Genomic DNA, 13,289 nt, shown 5'->3' with positions numbered 1-13,289 from the left:
GCTTGCTGGACGGTGATGGGTTGGATGAGATTTATCATGTAATCGAGTTAGTTTTGTTAGGGTTTGATCCCTAGTATCCATTATGTTCTGAGATTGATGTTGTTATGACTTTGCTATGCTTAATGCTTGTCACTAGGGCCCGAGTGCCATGATTTCAGATCTGAACCTATTATGTTTTCATGAATATATGTGAGTTCTTGATCCTATCTTGCAAGTCTATAGTCACCTACTATGTGTTATGATCCGGCAACCCCGAAGTGACAATAATCGGGACCACTCCCGGTGATGACCATAGTTTGAGGAGTTCATGTATTCACTATGTGCTAATGCTTTGTTCCGGTTCTCTATTAAAAGGAGGCCTTAATATCCCTTAGTTTCCAATAGGACCCCGCTGCCACGGGAGGGTAGGACAAAAGATGTCATGCAAGTTCTTTTCCATAAGCACGTATGACTATATACGGAATACATGCCTACATTACATTGATGAATTGGAGCTAGTTCTGTGTCACCCTATGTTATGACTGTTACATGATGAACCGCATCCGGCATAATTATCCATCACTGATCCGGTGCCTACGAGTTTTCCATATACTGGTTCTCGCTTATTTACTTTCCCGGTGCTACTGTTACAATCACCACAAAATACCAAAAAAACATTACTTTTGTTGTCTTTACTTTTGTTGCCGTTACCACCACTATCATATTAATTTGCTACTAAACACTTTGCTGCAGATACTAAGTTTCCAGGTGTGGTTGAATTGACAACTCAGCTGCTAATACTTGAGAATATTCTTTGGCTCCCCTTGTATCGAATCAATAAATTTGGGTTGAATACTCTACCCTCGAAAGCTGTTGTGATCCCCTATACTTGTGGGTTATCAATATTCATACCACAATTAAGAAGAATTACATTAAAATTATGCCAAGTAGCACTCCGCATCAAAAATTCTGTTTTATCATTTACCTACTCGAGGACGAGCAGGAATTAAGCTTGGGGATGCTTGATACGTCTCCAACGTATCTATAATTTTTGATTGCTCCACGCTATATTATCTACTGTTTTGGACATTATTGGGCTTTATTATCCACTTTTATATTATTTTTGGTACTAACCTATTAACCGGAGGCCCAGCCTAGAATTGCTGTTTTTTGCCTGTTTTAGGGTTTCGAAGAAAAGGAATATCAAATGGATTCCAAACGGAATGAAACCTTCGGGGACGTGATTTTCTCAATGAACAAGACCGAGGAGACTTGGACCCTATGTACCCCCCAGGCGCGCCTTCCACCCTCGTGGGCCCCCTGTTGCTCCACCGACGTACTCCTTCCTCCTATATATACCTATGTACCCCCAAACGATGAGATACGGAGCCAAAACCCTAATTCCACCGCCGCAACTTTCTGTATCCACGAGATCCCATCTTGGGGCCTGTTCCGGAGCTCCCCCGAAGGGGGCATCGATCACGGAGGGCTTCTACATCATCACCATAGCCCCTCCGATGAAGTGTGAGTAGTTCACCTCAGACCTACGGGTCCATAGTTATTAGCTAGAAGGCTTCTTCTCTCTTTCTGGATCTCAATACAATGTTCTCCCCCTCTCTTGTGGAGATCTATTCGATGTAATCTTCTTTTTGCGGTGTGTTTGTTGAGACCGATGAATTGTGGGTTTATGATCAAGTCTATCTATGAACAATATTTGAATCTTCTCTGAATTCTTTTATGTATGATTGGTTATCTTTGCAAGTATCTTCGAATTATCAGTTTGGTTTGGCCTACTAGATTGATTTTTCTTGCAATGGGAGAAGTGCTTAGCTTTGGGTTCAATCTTGCGGTGTCCTTTCCCAGTGACAGTAGGGCAGCAAGGCATGTATTGTATTGTTGCCATCGAGGATAACAAGATGGGGTTTTCATCATATTGCATGAGTTTATCCCTCTACATCATGTTGATACATCCATTTTCCATCATGCTTTTATATCGATATTTATTGCATTATGGACTGTTATTTCACTTTATGTTACAATACTTATGGCTATTCTCTCTTATTTTACAAGGTTTACATAAAGAGGGAGAATGCCGACAGCTGGAATTCTGGTCTGGAAAAGGAGCAAATATTAGAGACCTATTCTGCGCAACTCCAAAAGTCCTGAAACTCCACGGAACGTCTTAAAAGAAATAAAGAAAAATCCACGCCAAAGATGAAGGCCAGGGGGCCCACACCCTGCTCACGAGGGTGGGGCACCCCCCCTAGGGTGCGCCCCCCTATCTCGCGGGCCCCCTGGTGGCTCTTCGACGCACATCTTCTCCTATATGAGGTCTTTCGATGAGAAAAAAATAAGAAGGAACTTTTCGGGACGAGACTCCGCCGCCACGAGGCGAAACCTTGGCGGATCCAATCTAGAGCTCCGGCAGAGCTGTTCTGTCGGGGATACTTCCCTTCCGGAGGGGGAAATCATCACCATCGTCATCACCAACGCTCCTCTCATCGGGAGAGGGCAATCTCCATCAACATCTTCACCAGCACCATCTCATCTCCAAACCCTAGTTCATCTCTTGTATCCAATTCTTGTCTCAAAGTCCGGGATTGGTGCTAGTAGTGTTGATTACTCCTTGTAGTTGATGCTAGTTGGTTTATTTGGTGGAAGATCATATGTTCAGATCCTATATGCATATTATTACACCTCTGATTATGAACATGAATATGCTTTGTGAGTAATTACGTTCGTTCCTGAGGACAAGGGAGAAGTCTTGCTATGAGTAGTCATGTGAATTTGGTATTCGTTTGATATTTTGATAAGATGTATGTTGTCTAGCCTCTAGTGGTGTTATGTGAACGTCGACTACATAACACTTCACCATTATTTGGGCCTAGAGAAAGGCATTGGGAAGTAATAAGTAGATGATGGGTTGCTAGAGTGACAGAAGCTTAAACCCTAGTTTATGCATTTCTTCGTAAGGGGCTGATTTGGATCCATATGTTTCATGCTATGGTTAGGTTTACCTTAATACTCTTGTTGTAGTTGCGGATGCTTGCAATAGAGGTTAATCATAAGTGGGATGCTTGTTCAAGTAAGAACAGCACCCAAGCACCAGTCCACCCACATATCAAATTATCAAAGTATCGAACGCGAATCATATGAACGGGATGAAAACTAGCTTGACGATATTCCCATGTGTCCTCGGGAGCGCTTTTCCTATTATAAGAGTTTGTTCTGGCTTGTCCTTTGCTACAAAATGATTGGGCCACCTTGCTGCACTTTATTTACTTTTGTTACTTGTTGCTCGTTACAATTTATCATATCACAAAACTATCTGTTACCACTTATTTCAGTACTTGCAGAGAATACCTTGCTGAAAACCGCTTATCATTTCCTTCTGCTCCTCGTTGGGTTCGACACTCTTACTTATCGAAAGGACTACGATAGATCCCCTATACTTGTGGGTCATCAAGACTCTTTTCTGCCGCCATTGCCGGGGAGTGTAGCGCCTTTGGTAGGTGGAATTTGATAAGGAAAAATTTATATAGTGTGCTGAAATTTATTGTCACTTGTTACTATGGAAAGTAATTCTCTGAGGGGCTTGTTCGGGGTATCTTCACCCCGTCCAGTAGAGCAAAGAGTTGCTCCTCAACCTACTGAACCTATTGAAAATGAAACTCCTTTTGAATTTCCTGCGGCTATGATGAAAAAACTGCTAGCTAACCCTTTTATAGGAGATGGAACAAAGCATCCCGATGAGCACTTAATATATGTGGATGAAGTTTGTGGATTATTTAAGCTTGCAGGTATACCCGATGATGTTGCTAAGAAGAAGGTCTTCCCTTTATCTTTGAAGGGAGACGCATTGATATGGTATAGGCTATGTGATGATATGAGATTCTGGGACTATAAAAGATTGAAGTTGGAATTTCATCAAAAGTATTACCCTATGCATCTTGTTCATCGTGATCACAATTACATATATAATTTCTGGACTCGCGAAGGAGAAAGCATCGCTCAAGCTTGGGGGAGGCTTAAATCAATGTTATATTCATGCCCCAATCATGAGCTCCCGAGAGAAATAATTATGCAAAGTTTTTATGCCCGGCTTTCTGAAAACAATTGCAACATGCTCGATACTTCTTGTGCTGGCTCTTTTATGATGAAGACTATTGAATTCAGATAGAATTTATTGGACAGAATTAAACGCAACTCTGAAGATTGGGACCTCCACGAAGGTAAGGAGTCAGGTATGACACCTAAGTTTGATTGTGTTAAGTCTTTCATGGATACCAATATTTTCCGTAATTTAACACTAAATATGGACTTGACTCTGAGATAGTAGCTTCTTTTTGTGAATCTTTTGCTACTTATGTTGATCTCCCTAAGGAAAAGTGGTTTAAATATCATCCTCCCATAGAAGTAAAAGTAGATGCACCTATTAAAGTTGAAGAAAATACTGTCAATTATAATGATCCTATTGTTCCTACTTCTTATATTGAGAAACCACCTTTCCCTGTTAGAATAAAGGATCATGCTAAAGCTTTAACTGTTGTTCGTAAAAGCAATATTAGAACTTATACACCTCCTGAACAAGTTAAAGTAGAACCTAATATTGCTATTATTAAAGATCTCTTGTCTAATAATATTGATGGGCATGTTATTCAGTTCGAAGGTGAAACTGCTAGAATTGCTAAACCTTGTGCTAAAGATAAACATAGACCCGTGGTAGGTGTGCCTGTTATTTCTGTTAAAATTGGGGATCATTGTTATCATGGCTTATGTGATATGGGTGCTAGTGCTAGTGTTATACCGCATACTTTATATGAAGAAATTAAGAATGAAATTGCACCTGCTGAGTTAGAAGATATTGATGTCACAATTAAACTTGCCAATAGAGATACTATTTCAGCAATGGAATTGTCAGAGATGTTGAAGTCTTGTGTGGGAAAACTAAATATCCTGCTGATTTTCTTGTTCTTGGTTCCCCACAAGATAGTTTTTGTCCCATTATATTTGGTAGACCCTTCTTAAATACTGTCAATGCTATCATAGATTGTACAAAGAATGTTGTTACTGTTGGCTTGGATGATATGGTTCATGAGTTTAATTTCTCTAAATTTAGTAAACAACATCGTGAGGAAGAATCACCTAGTAAGGATGAAATTATTGGTCTTGCTTCTATTGCAGTACCTCCTAGTGATCCTTTAGAACACTATTTGCTAGACCATGAAAATGATATGTTCATGAATGAAAGAAGGGAAATAGATGAAGTATTCTTTAAATAGGAACCTGTTCTGAAACACAACTTGCATGTTGAAATCTTAGGGGATCCTCCTCCACCCAAGGGTGATCCCGTGTTCGAGCTTAAACCTTTGCCTGATAATCTTAAATATGCTTATCTTGATGAAAAGAAGATATATCATGTTATTATTAGTGCTAACCTTTCAGAGCATGAAGAAGAAAGATTATTGAAAACTCTGAAGAAGCATCGTGATGCTATTGGATATACTCTTGATGATCTTAAGGGCATTAGTCCCACTCTATGTCAACATAAAATAAATTTGGAAGCAGATGCCAAACCAGTTCGTGATCCTCAACGATGTCTGAATCCTAAAATGAAAGAAATGGTAAGAAAAGAAATACTAAAGCTTCTAGAGGCAAGTATAATCTACCCCGTTGCTGATAGTGAGTGGGTAAGTCATGTCCATTGTATCCCTAAGAAGGGAGGTATTACTGTTGTTCCTAATGATAAAGATGAATTGATTCCGCGAAGAATTATCACAGGTTATAGGATGGTAATTGATTTCCGCAAATTAAATAAAGCTACTAAGAAAGATCATTACTCCTTACCTTTTATTGATCAAATGCTAGAAACATTATGCAAACACACACACACACTATTGCTTTCTAGATGGTTATTCTGGGTTCTCTCAAATACCTGTGTCGGCTAGAGACCAATCAAAGACTACTTTTACATGCCCTTTTAGTACTTTTGCTTATAGATGTATGCCTTTTGGTTTATGTAATGCACCAGCTACCTTTCAAAGATGCATGATGGCTATATTCTCTGACTTTTGTGAAAAGATTTGTGAGGTCTTCATGGACGATTTTTTCATCTATGGTTCCTCTTTTGATGATTGCTTGAGCAATCTTGATCGAGTTTTGCAGAGATGTGAAGAAACTAATCTTGTCTTGAATTGGGAAAAGTGCCACTTTATGGTTAATGAAGGTATTGTCTTGGGGCACAAAGTTTCTGAAAGAGGTATTGAAGTTGATAAAGCCAAGGTTGATGCTATTGAAAAGATGCCATGTCCCAAGGACATCAAAGGTATAAGAAATTTCCTTGGTCATGTCGGGTTTTATAGGAGGTTCATTAAGGACTTCTCAAAAATTTCTCGGCCTCTGACTAATTTATTGCAAAAAGATATACCATTTGTCTTTGATGATGATTGTGTAGAAGCATTTGAAATACTTAAGAAAGCATTAGTCTCTGCACCTATTGTTCAGCCACCTGATTGGAATTTACCCTTTGAAATTATGTGTGATGCTAGTGATTATGTTGTAGGTGTTGTTCTAGGGAAAAGAGTCGATAAGAAATTAAATGTTATTCATTATGCTAGTAAGACTCTAGACAATGCTCAAAGAAATTATGCTACTACTGAAAAAGAACTTTTAGCAGTTGTATTTGCTTGTGATAAGTTCAGATCTTATATTGTTGATTCTAAAGTAACTATTCAAACAGATCATGCTGCTATTAAATATCTTATGGAAAATAAAGATGCTAAACCTAGACTTATTAGATGGGTTCTCTTGCTACAAGAATTTGATTTGCATATTGTTGATAGAAAGGGAGCTAAGAACCCCGTTGCAGACAACTTGCCTAGGTTAGAAAATATTCTTGATGACCCACTACCTATTAATGATGACTTTCCTGATGAGCAATTAAATGTTATAAGTACTTATCGTAGTACTCCATGGTATGCTGATTATGCTAATTATATTGTCGTTAAGTTTATACCACCTAGCTTCACATACCAACAAAAGAAAAAGTTCTTCTATGACTTGAGACATTACTTTTGGGATGACCCACATCTTTATAAAGAAGGAGTGGATGGTGTTATTAGACGTTGTGTACCTGAGCATGAACAGGAACAAATCACACGCAAGTGTCATTCCGAGTCTTATGGAGGACACCACACTGGAGATAGAATTGCACATAAGGTATTGCAATCTGGTTTTTATTGGCCTACTCTCTTCAAGGATGCCCATAAGTTTGTCTTGTCTTGTGATGAATGTCAAAGAATTGGTAATATTAGTAGACGTCAAGAAATTCCTATGAATTATTCAGTTGTTATTGAACCGTTTGATGTTTGGGGCTTTGATTATATGGGACCTTTTCCTGCCTCTAATGGATACACACATATTTTAGTTGCTGTTGATTACGTTACTAAGTGGGTAGAAGCTATTCCAACTAGTAGTGTTGATCATAACACTTCTATTAAAATGCTTAAAGAAGTTATTTTCCCGAGGTTTGGAGTCCCTAGATATTTAATGACTGATGGTGGTTCACACTTTATTCATGGTGCTTTCCGTAAAATGCTTGCTAAATATGATGTTAATCATAGAATTGCATCCCCTTACCACCCACAGTCTAGTGGTCAAGTAGAGTTGAGCAATAGAGAGCTCAAATTAATTTTGCAAAAGACTGTTAATAGGTCTAGAAAGAATTGGTCTAAGAAACTTGATGATGCATTATGGGCTTATAGAACTGCATACAAAAATCCTATGGGTATGTCCCCGTACAAAATGGTCTATGGAAAAGCATGTCACTTACCTCTCGAACTAGAACATAAGGCATACTGGGCTATTAAAGAACTCAACTATGATTTTAAACTTGCCGGTGAGAAGAGGTTATTTGATATTAGCTCACTTGATGAATAGAGAACCCAAGTTTATGAAAATGCCAAGTTGTTTAAAGAAAAAGTTAAAAGATGGCATGACAAAAGTATACAAAAGTGTGAGTTTAATGTAGGTGATTATGTATTGCTATACAACTCTCGTTTAAGATTTTTTGCAGGAAAACTTCTCTCTAAATGGGAAGGCCCCTACGTCATCGAAGAGGTCTATCGTTCCGGTGCCATAAAAATCAACAACTTCGAGGGCACAAATCCAAAGGTGGTAAACGGTCAAAGAATTAAACATTATATATCAGGTAATCCCATAAATGTTGAAACCAATATTATTGAAATCATAACCCCGGAGGAATACATAAGGGACACTTTCCGGAACGTTTCAGACTCCGAAAAGGGATAGGTATGTGGTACGGTAAGTAAACCGACTCCAAAACAATTTTTAAGGCAATATTTCTCCATTCTGGAATATTTAGAAAATTAGAAAAATAAGTAGCAATCCGGGAAGGACACGAGGGCCCCACGAGGGTGGTGGGCGCGCCCTACCCCCCTGGGCGCGCCCCCCTACCTCGTGAGCGCCTCGTGTGCCTTCCGGACTCCGTTTTCTTGCACGTTACGTATTTTGGTCGGTAAATATTCATTATATATTCTCCCGAAGGTTTTGACTCCCGTATCATGCAAACCTCCTCTGTTCTTGTTTCGAGCTATTTTCTGTCAGGGTTTTCCAGGCTAGGCATCATGTCGTCTCCCTCCTCCAACAATGGTGACAACGATGCTTGGCTAATGAAGATAGATCTGAAGAAGGAAGAACCCACGAGGGTCAACAAGGATGAAAGGACCAAGAAGGCCACGGAGGATCAAGCTCCAGCAGCAAAAGACATCCTTCAACTCGATCATAACCTTCTTACCCCAACTGAGATCGAAGCTTTCAAGATGATTGAGTTAGCTCGTATACAAAACAAGTATCTCACACAAGAAAATATTTTGTTGAAGGAGCACATTGTCGCACTCAAGGGCATTGTTCGCAAGCTGGAGGACCTCTTACGCTCGATGTGCGATTATCCATCACCTCCACCATCTCCTCCAACAAAGAAGAATTGAGTATCTGGGTATGGGCACTCCCCTTGGCAACTGCCAAGCTTGGGGGAGGTGCCCCGGTATCGTATCACAATCACAACTCCTATCTTTACCGTTTTTCTTAGTTCGATCCTATTAGTAGTATCTTGATCTAGTAGAATAAAGTTTATGGCATGATCTAGTTTTGATTTTTGCTTTATGATCTCTCTATGTAATCGAGTCCGTGAGTTATATATAATAAAGATTAGTGTTGAGTCAAGGGCTTGATTATTTTGCCATGATCTTGGGTGAATAAAAGAAAGAAGAAAAGAATAAAAAGAAACAAAAAGTTCATATTGATCTTATTGAGAGTAATGACTTCACATAGAAAGAGTATGATGATTAAAAGTTGTTGGGAGTTGGCAGACATAGATTTGGTCATTGTTGCAATTAATAAGAAGTAATAAGGAAAGAGAGGTCTTCACATATAAATATATTATCATTGACATCTTTTATGATTGGGAGCACTCATTAAAATATGACATGCTAAAGAGTTGACGTTGGACAAGGAAGACAATGTAATGAGTTATGTCTTTCTTATATCTGAGATGAAGTATGTTGTCATGGTTCCTCTAACTTGTTGAGCTTGCCTTTCCTCCTCATGCTAGCCAAATCCTCAGCACCAAGTAGAAATACTACTTGTGCTTCCAAAATCCCTAAACCAGTTTTGCCATGAGAGTCCACCATATCTACCTATGGATTGAGTAAGATCCTTCAAGTAAGTTGTCATCGGTGCAAAGCAATAAAAATTGCTCTAAATATGTATGATTGATTGGTGTGGGAGAAATAAGCTTTATACGATCTTGTGATGTGGAAGTAATAAAAGCGACGGACTGCATAATAAAGGTTCATATCACAAGGGGCAATATAAAGTGACGTTCTTTCGCATTGAGATTTTATACATCCAACTATAAAAGCGCATGGCAACCTCTGCTTCCCTCTGCGAAGGGCCTATCCTTTATTATTATCTTCTACTTTATGCAAGAGTCATGGTGATCTTCACCTTTACTTTTTTATTTTTATCCTTTGGCAAGCTCAGCATGTTGGAAAGAACATGATATATATATATATATATATATATATATATATATATATATATATGTAATTGGATGTAGGGGAGCATGAATCATTATTGTTGACATTACCCTTGAGGTAAAAGGTTGTGGGGCAAAACTATAAGCCCATATCTTTCTCTGTGTCCGATTAAAACTCTGTAACCACAAGTATCGCGTGAGTGTTAGCAATTATGGAGGACTAAATGATAGTTGAGTATGTGGACTTGCTTTTCAGCTCTGACATAGACTCTTTCCGATGTTATGATAAATTGCAATTGCTTCAATGTCTGAGATTATAGTTTGTCGGAGTCCAATAAGGTTTATGATTTATACTTTTGCATTGTGAATAGGTCATCACTTGAACATAAGTAATCATATGACAAAACCTATATATGCTGCTTTTATAAGAATAAACATGATGCCTTCATGTCCGTATTTTATTTTTATCGACGCCTCTACCTCTATACATGAGGACATATTTATTGTTATCGGCTTTTCGCTTGAGGACAAGCGAGGTCTAAGCTTGGGGGAGTTGATACGTCCATTTTGCATCATGCTTTTATATCGATATTTATTGCATTATGGACTGTTATTTCACTTTTATGTCACAATACTTATGGCTATTCTCTCTTATTTTACAAGGTTTACATAAAGAGGGAGAATGCCGGCAGCTGGAATTCTGGTCTGGAAAAGGAGCAAATATTAGAGACCTATTAGGCGCAACTCCAAAAGTTCTGAAACTCCACAGAACGTCTTAAAAGAAATAAAGAAAATCCACGCCAAAGATGAAGGCCAGGGGGCCCACACCCTGCTCACGAGGGTGGGGGCGCCCCCCCCCCTAGGGCGCGCCCCCCTATCTCGCGGCCCCCCTGGTGGCTCTCCGACGCACATCTTCTCCTATATGAGGTCTTTCGATGAGAAAAAAATAAGAAGGAACTTTTCGGGACGAGACTCCGCCGCCACGAGGCGAAACCTTGGCGGATCCAATCTAGAGCTCCGGCAGAGCTGTTCTGTCAGGGATACTTCCCTTCCGGAGGGGGAAATCATCACCATCGTCATCACCAACGCTCCTCTCATCGGGAGAGGGCAATCTCCATCAACATCTTCACCAGCACCATCTCATCTCCAAACCCTAGTTCATCTCTTGTATCCAATTCTTGTCTCAAAGTTCGGGATTGATGCTAGTAGTGTTGATTACTCCTTGTAGTTGATGCTAGTTGGTTTATTTGGTGGAAGATCATATGTTCAGATCCTATATGCATATTATTACCCCTCTGATTATGAACATGAATATGCTTTGTGAGTAATTACGTTCGTTCCTGAGGACAAGGGAGAAGTCTTGCTATGAGTAGTCATGTGAATTTGGTATTCGTTTGATATTTTGATAAGATGTATGTTGTCTAGCCTCTAGTGGTGTTATGTGAACGTCGACTACATAACACTTCACCATTATTTGGGCCTAGAGAAAGGCATTGGGAAGTAATAAGTAGATGATGGGTTGCTAGAGTGACAAAAGCTTAAACCCTAGTTTATGCATTGCTTCGTAAGGGGCTGATTTGGATCCATATGTTTCATGCTATGGTTAGGTTTACCTTAATACTCTTGTTGTAGTTGCGGATGCTTGCAATAGAGGTTAATCATAAGTGGGATGCTTGTTCAAGTAAGAACAGCACCCAAGCACCGGTCCACCCACATATCAAATTATCAAAGTATCGAACGCGAATCATATGAACGGGATGAAAACTAGCTTGACGATATTCCCATGTGTCCTCGAGAGCGCTTTTCCTATTATAAGAGTTTGTTCTGGCTTGTTCTTTGCTACAAAAGGATTGGGCCACCTTGCTGCACTTTATTTACTTTTGTTACTTGTTGCTCGTTACAATTTATCATATCACAAAACTATCTATTACCACTTATTTCAGTACTTGCAGAGAATACCTTGCTGAAAACCGCTTATCATTTCCTTCTGCTCCTCGTTGGGTTCGACACTCTTACTTATCGAAAGGACTACGATAGATCCCCTATACTTGTGGGTCATCACATGTCATCTTGCTTAAAGCGTTACTCTGTTTTCATTAACTTAATACTCTAGATGCATGCTGGATAGCGGTCGATGAGTGGAGTAATAGTAGCACATGCAGGCAGGAGTCGGTCTACTTGTCTCGGACGTGATGCCTATATACATGATCATACCTAGATATTCTCATAAATATGCTCAATTCTGTCAATTGCTCAACAGTAATTTGTTCACCCACTGTCGAATACATATGCTCTCAAGAGAAGCCACTAATGAAACCTATGGCCCCCGGGTCTATCTTTATCATATTAATCTCCGAATACTAAGTTATTTCCTTTGCTTTTATTTTACTTCGCATCTTCATCACAAAAATACCAAAAAAATTATCTTATCATATCTATCAGATCTCACTCTCGTAAGTGGCCGTGTAGGGATTGACAACCCCTTATCGCGTTGGTTGCGAGGATTTATTTATTTTGTGCAGGTACGAGGGACTGGCGCGTAGCCTTCTACTAGATTGATACCTTGGTTTTCAAAAAACTGAGGAAAATACTTACGCTACTTTGCTGCATCATCCCTTCCTCTTCGGGGAAAACCAACGCAGTGTTCAAGATGTGGCAAAGGGTGGGACTCGCAAGCACGACCAGGAGCACGGGCGCGACGACTCTACACTCCGGTCGAGTCGGCGGATCTGTACGGGCTAGGACGAACAATCAGCAAGAACCCGGGAGGGAGCGCAATCGCCTCCGTGATCGCTGGACCTAAACCTAATCATCACCAAACGTGGGACGGACACACACTTGTTTCGGATTAGATGAAGTATAGTTCTCATCTACTCTCTCCATAAAGAAATATAAAAGCGTTTAGATCACTACATACACAGGGAGTGGATGAGATGAGAATTAGCAAATCCGATTGTACTAATACCGTGTTGCGCTCTGGTTCCCGGTTTCGGCTCGGAAAATATTTCCATTCAGCGATGTGCCTCCGAATCGTACGCTGAATTCCCAGATTCGGTGTCTCTCTCCGCATCATTTTGCCTTCATGCAGTCAGGACCGTGCGAGGGCGATTGACAGTACCGTCTCCTCCTCGTACAGGGCCAGAAGCTGAAATCGTACTCCCCGGTCACGAGCTATCGAGGATAATGACGAAAATGAAAGGAAATCGCCATGACCAAAGACGCATACCTTCCGGCCACTTCGTCGAATACCTCG

This window comes from Triticum dicoccoides, chromosome 3A, assembly GCF_002162155.2.
Source record: "Triticum dicoccoides isolate Atlit2015 ecotype Zavitan chromosome 3A, WEW_v2.0, whole genome shotgun sequence".
In the NCBI taxonomy this organism is placed as follows: Eukaryota; Viridiplantae; Streptophyta; class Magnoliopsida; order Poales; family Poaceae; genus Triticum; species Triticum dicoccoides.
The sequence above is the reverse complement of the archived record's forward strand: the minus strand, read 5'-3'. Positions refer to the sequence as shown.